Raw genomic sequence first — 6,669 nt, 5'->3', positions numbered from 1 at the left:
GCTACTATCAGAGAGCTTGTTTGGCTATCTTGAAAACATAGATTCATATCAAGATCCCACTCTAAGAGTTCAAGCTCAGCTGACACTTTGCTCTGGAAGAAAGAGAGAAAGAAAGAAAGAGAGAAAGAAAGAAAGAAGGAAAGAAAGAAAGAAAGAAAGAAAGAAAGAAAGAAAGAAAGAAAAGAAGAAAGGAAAGGAAAAGAAAAGAAAGGAAAGAAGGAAGAAAAGAAAGAAAAGAAGGAAAGAAGGAAGGAAGGAAGGAGGGAAAGAAGGAAGAGAGAAAGAAAGGAAAAAAGAAAGGAAGAAAGTGGGGTCCTGGAAGCTAGATTTAAGCAATTGCTTTTGTAGAAGTGTTTAGCATTGCTTATTTGAAAGAGTAAAAAAATATAAACTGTTGATTTCACCTTTCCTTTTGGAGGACAGTTTTAGGATTTTTTTTTCCCCTAGAAAGTTTTGAGGCTATGATTCATGCTAAAAGTGCCGTGTTCCATTATGTACCAACACAGCTTTGAAGTTGTCCCTGCTTTTAGGTCAAGGGCTCTCCCTGTGGCCACATGCCAGTTTGATCCTTGGACTCTCATGATCCTCGGAAATAAATCAACTGTTCAGTAAAATCCTGTGACAGCTCTATTTTACACAAAAGTGTGGAGCCTGGGGATGTGATGCAGTTTTGCATTTTAGGTGGACAAGAAGGGAGAGAACACGTTCATTATCACCGAGAGACGATTCCGAGTGGAGTCATTATTACAGAGATCGGTGTAGCTCTACAGGTATCACACTCACCCTCCGTATAATCTTTCTAACCTATAATCTTTCTATAATCTTTGTTTGTGGAAACAACAAAAACACAAACGGCCCTAAAGTGTTCTAATCCATGTGTGGCATTGGTCAGTACATTCCACAAGTTGAAACAGTGTTGAAAGATCAGATCCTTTAGTGATGAGAAAGGAAGAAAATGAACAAAGTTACGCTTACACATAACGGCATGGATGAATTTCACAATGATGGGGGGAAAGAAAGAGGCTAGACACAAAATAATGTATACTGGATTGTTCCATTCGCAGGATGGTCAAAAACACACAGAACTGAGGGGCGCCTGGGTGGCTCAGTCATTAAGCGTCTGACTTTGGCTCAGGTCATGATCTCACACTCCATGAGTTCGAGCCCCACACCAGGCTCTGTGCTGACAGCTCAGCCTGGAGCCTGCTTCAGATTCTGTGTCTCCCTCTCCCTCTGTCCCTCCCCCATTTGCACTCTGTCTCTCTCTCAAAAATAAAATAAAAACGTTAAAAAGATAAAAAGAACACACACAAATCTTATCTATCACGTTAGAAAAAGAACACCCTCATTGGGAAGCACAAGTTTAAGAGCTATTAGAATAGCATTTTGCCTAATTAAGCCATTTTGCTAATTAAACACATATAGATATTTATTATAGAGAAAAAGAGAAAATTCAGATAAGCTAAGGGAAAAAATTACATAAAACTTGAGTGCAGGGCAGGAGGAACTCTCACACACTGCTACCGGGAAGGTTGACTGCTGCTGCTGTTCTTGGATAACTGTTCGGCATTATCTATGAAAGTTAGCGATATGCGTATCTGGTGACCCAGATTCCCACCCATGGATGTATACCCATGTATTACCTATGTAATACAGGCACGTGGATACCTGAAGAATAGCAACTCCCTATTCCTAATAGCCCCAAACTGAAAACAAGCCAGACTGCCCGTCAACAGTAGAGTGAACAAATACAGTGCGTACATCTAACCTTGGAATACCAAATAGCATTGAAGATGGGTTCACCACAGTACTGTCAGCAGCATGGATAAAATTGAGAAACTTAAGATTAAGAGATAGAAGCCAGAGGCAAAAAAAAAAATAATAAAAAAAAATTAAAAAAAATATATATAGTCAGTACATTCCACAAGTTGAAACAGTGTTGATATATATATATATATATCGATATATATATATATATCGATATATATATATATATCGATATATATATCGATATATATATATATATGTTCTCCCATGTATCTAAAGCTCAAAAAAACACTAAAAGATACAGTTAATTTTATAGTATTTATAGTATTGAGTGATATATACTTAGGTGGTGAAACTAAAAAAAAGACACACAAAAAAAGAGATTATCATAAACCTAAGGGCAACAGTGGCCTCTTGGGAAGAGGGCGGGTTGAGATTGGGAAGCGATGGAGAGAGGGCTTCTGGGCTATGTTCTATTTCTTAGCCTGAGTAGCAGTCACGTGAGCGTTCACTTTACAAGAATTTACTAAATTAAACTTTTTTTTTAAATTTTTTTAATGTTTATTCATTTTTGAGAGACAGAAAGGGGAAGGGGCAGAGAGAGAGGGAGACGCAGAATCCCAAGCAGGCTCCAGGCTCTGAGCTGCCAGCACAGAGCCCGATGCGGGGCTCGAACTCACGAACTGTGAGATCATGACCTGAGCCGAAGTCGGGAACTCAACCGACTGAGCCACCCAGGCGCCCCTAAATTAAACTTTTATATATCATGCACTTTCCCAAATGTGTGTTATATTTCACAATAAAAAAAAGATATAAAAGTCACATGAAACCCAATTACTCTGAGATAGTTAATAATTTAACATTTTAATGTGTATAATGCCAAACCTTCTTTAATCCAATATATGCGTTTTTTCCATATTTCTTTGTAAGCCTCATTTTTTTTTTAATGATATGACCTCCCAGAAGAATTCCTTTTCAGGGTTGTTTTTTTTTTTGTTTTTGTTTTTTGTTTTTTTATTTTGTTTCGTTTTGTTTTTGGCCATTTCCACTTAATTTTAACTAAGAGTAAATATCATACAAGCTTTATGCCCCTTTGGAAGCCTAAAGCCACGGAGTGGCTTTCAGGAAATTAGGTTGCTTTAGCCTAAGCTACATTGATTCATAAACCAATCTGCAGGATTTTGCTGTAGCTCATGGGAGACTTTTCCTTCTCTGTTAATAATGCTGCTGCTTCAAAAGAGAAAAGCCTCTTTCCACCTCTTCAGAGTGCTATCTTTTCAAAAGGAAAGGCCAGGCAGTGGAGGGGGGGGGGGTGGTTAAAGGCCAGCAGGGGAGTGGTCTGGAGGCTTGAGGCAGAGGAGGGGTCATCCTACAACTTACCACAAAACATGTCATGCTGAGCCCATGCTGAGCCCATGCTGAGCCTGGCCTAGGCAACATTAGGAAGCAGATTTTCAAAATGATCTAGGGTGTGTTTTGTTTTAAGCCCAAAGTAGTTCCATTGCTTTTCCTCGCCCTCTAGGGGCAGTTCAAGGGCTCTACCCTGTGCCTGGAACATGTTTCCCTCCCCCCTTCCCCCCTCCCCCCCCCCCCCCCCCCCCCCCGTCTCCAGTCCCCTCCACCATTCTTCACCCTTTTCATGATTTTACCTGTTACGTGGCTAAAGAACCATTCTGTGACCATCCGAACCTGGGTAGTGGCCCCACGAGAGCTCATGGCACTCTGGACTCACCACGTCCCAGCATTTGTCGCCCTATGTTGAAATTTCCTCTTTCCTTGTCCACAAATCCTCTGCTTATCTGTAAGCTTCATGAGCACAAGGACAGTGTCTCTTTCACCGTCGTGACTCTGGCCCTGGTGCCTATTGGCGCTCAGTAAGTGTAGTCATTGAATACATGGGAAACAGTGTGTAAGGAGATGGGCCACGGGGAGTGCAGCGGTGATATAAAGGAGGCATGCTCTCTTTACCTGTTGAGCACAAGTGGCTTCAGTAATCCAGCCACACTAACATGGGTCAGTACAAAGTTCTAAAATCTGTAACTGCTCCGTTTCAAATACTGACCAAAGAGCAGTATGCACGTGTATAGGTTTTGATACTTGGTTAAGCACGTTCACTTACTATCTTGTACAATTCCCTAAAAAAAAATTTTTTTTAACCTTTCTTTATTTTTGGGAGAGAGAGAAAGAGAGCAAGGAAGGAGCAGAGAGTGAGGGAGACACAGAATCTGAAGCAGGCTTCAGGATTTGAGCTGTCAGCACAGAGCCTGTCTTGGGGCTCAAACCCACGAACCAGGAGATTATGACCTGATCCGAAGCGGGATGCTTAACCCACTGAGCCACCCAGGCGCCCCTATCTTGTACGATTCTAACAACAAATCCTCCAAGGTGAGCTGGGAAGCTATTACTCTCACCATTTGGTAGGTTGAAACACTGAGAGAGCTTAAATAACCAGCCCTATATTATATGATTAGTTTCCAGTATAAGCCAGGAAATAGTGACCCCTTATTGCTGGAAGTGGAAACTATCCAGTGGAGACTATATACAGATCTATTTTTAGGGAATAAGGATATAAAATAAATATGTGAGGCCATTCTGATTTGTTAAAACCTTTTAGTAGATATTTCCCTTTTTTCAAAGCATTAGGGGTTTTTTGGTTTTGGGTTTGTTTTGGCTTATTTTTTATCACGAAACGAGTACATATTTGGTATAGAAAATCAAAAGAGCACAAATAAAATTGAAATCACTTATGATCACGTTAAACAGAGCTATAACTATTGTTATACCATTTTAATAACTGACTACGTATTAAGTCTTAAGCTCTTGTAGAGTGAAAACTCCCCTCCCACACCCTAGTCTTTTTTTTTTTTTCCTTTTTCCCACACTGTATTCTTTAGCTCCAAAATTTTCTTAGTTATTCTTGGCCATTTGCTTTGTTACTGAAATTTTAGAATTAGGTTGTATTAAAAATCAATTGAGATTTCTGTTGGATTCGCATTATTTTTATGGATTAATTGGAGTAGAATTAAATTTTTTTTTTTTAATTTTTTTTTTTAATGTTTTATTTATTTTTGAGACAGAGAGAGACAGAGCATGAACGGGGGAGGGTCAGAGAGAGAGGGAGACACAGAATCTGAAACAGGCTCCAGGCTCTGAGCCGTCAGCACAGAGCCCGACACGGGGCTTGAACTCACGGACCGTGAGATCATGACCTGAGCCGAAGTCGGATGCTTAACCGACTGAGCCACCCAGGCGCCCCAGAATTAAATTTTTTTACTCCGTCGCTTTCTTTCTTTCATACACAAGGTACAGTTCTCCTTAATTTGGGTCTGTTTTAATGTCTTTTTAAAAATATGGCACGCTTCAGGAATTTGCATGTGATCTTGTGCAGGGTTCGTGATAATCTCTCTATCATTCCAATTTTAGTATATGTGCTGTTGAAGTGAGCACTCAGAAGACACTTCTTCACTGCCTGAGGATATCAGGGGGGAAAGGGAAGAGGTCACATGCTCTTTACTCTCTATAGGAAACGGTGACTGAAAAAGACATTAATCTGGATTGATTGTGTTTATCAAACATACAAGCATTTAGTTGTGTGTTGACAATGGGAACAATGATTTTGGCTTTTGTTACCTTGGTCTATTTTCTGAACAAACGCTCCTTTTCCGTTGGTGGTCTTGACAGAAGAAATGCAGCAGGACAAGGGTGCCCGGGGGGCTCAGTCGGTTAAGCGTTGGACTTTGGCTCGGGCCGTGATCTCGTGGTTCATACATTCGAGCCCCACGTCTGACAGCTCAGAGCCTGGAGCCTGCTTAGGATTCTGTGTCTCCCTCTCTCTCCGCCCCTCCCCCGCTCTCATTCTGTCTCTCTCTTTCTCAGAAATAAAAACATTAAAATAAATCAATAAATAATTTAAAAATTAAAAAAAAATGCACTAGGACAAAGGAGTTGGGAGGAGGGGGTGGGGGGGAAGGAAAGACAGGAAAAGAAGATGGTCAGACTTGACCATGAGGAGGGTGGGGGAAGAGGGACGGGTTGCTCCCGCAGGTTTCATGGATGGGAGCGGTGGCGGGGAGGGAAGCGAATTCACAGCAAGTTTGGACTCTCAGTTTTGCTGCTCTAGCAAATCAGCAGCATCACTTGGGCTCTTGTTAGAAATTCAGACTATTGCCCCCAATCGCACCTATCCAATCAGAATTTGCATTTTAACAAGATCCCAGGTAATTCTTCTGCTCGTTCAAGCTCCAGAAGCTCTTAGTCGCCCCCAAGCAGTCAGAGCCAGTCCTGATCAGTGTCATCAGCCTGAGACCTATTAATAGACGGAATGGCTTTGGTTGCCTAGAGACCTGGAAATCTGGTTCCCGGTGTCGACTCGGGAGTCTCAGAGTTCTTTGATCATTTTGGCCAAAGCCTTGTGACCTGAGTCGGCCTCAGTTTCTCTGCTAGGCATTTTAGCTCTGTGCAGCGGTTGGATGCTTGCCCTGGACCCCTGCTTCCTCTGCTCTGCCAAACCCTTGCTCTCTTCCCCTTCTCTCCAGAAGCAGGATGTGATTTCCTACTCTCTTCTCAGTTTCTGGCGGGGGGCCTGCTGCGACTGGACCAATCACCTGGAACCGTGCCTGATTTTGAGGATCGTCACCTGGACTTCTTCCAGAACTGTGTTCTGCTGGCAGAGAGGACTCACTCAGATATCCAAATAGCCTGGCCCGATCTGAGCTAGTCGTGCCCTTTGACCGCCGCTCACCGGCCTGCCTCGCTGCCTCCCGGGGAAGGGCCAGCTTCTGAAGACAGGCTCTGGACCCTGTCCCCCCACTGGATCCTGGCTTCTTCCTCCTTCCCATGGTCTGTGCCGATGTGGTCACGGCCTGTCCTGCACCCGAGGAGGCCAGCAGAGACCAAGGGAAG

The 6,669-nt window shown here is 42.6% G+C and overlaps 1 non-coding gene across 1 annotated transcript; it reads right to left on the bottom strand.

Annotated features, from left to right (window-relative positions):
- Positions 1-5,111: 5,111 nt before the first annotated feature.
- LOC132668104 (U6 spliceosomal RNA) lies at positions 5,112-5,214 on the bottom strand. Its single transcript, XR_009605471.1, has one exon. It is a non-coding gene; the product is annotated as a U6 spliceosomal RNA (small nuclear RNA).
- Positions 5,215-6,669: the final 1,455 nt, after the last annotated feature.

Source organism: Panthera onca, chromosome B2 (genome assembly GCF_046562875.1).
Source record: "Panthera onca isolate mPanOnc1 chromosome B2, mPanOnc1 haplotype 2, whole genome shotgun sequence".
NCBI classification, from domain to species: Eukaryota; Metazoa; Chordata; class Mammalia; order Carnivora; family Felidae; genus Panthera; species Panthera onca.
This window is presented reverse-complemented; position numbering and strand designations above follow the sequence as displayed.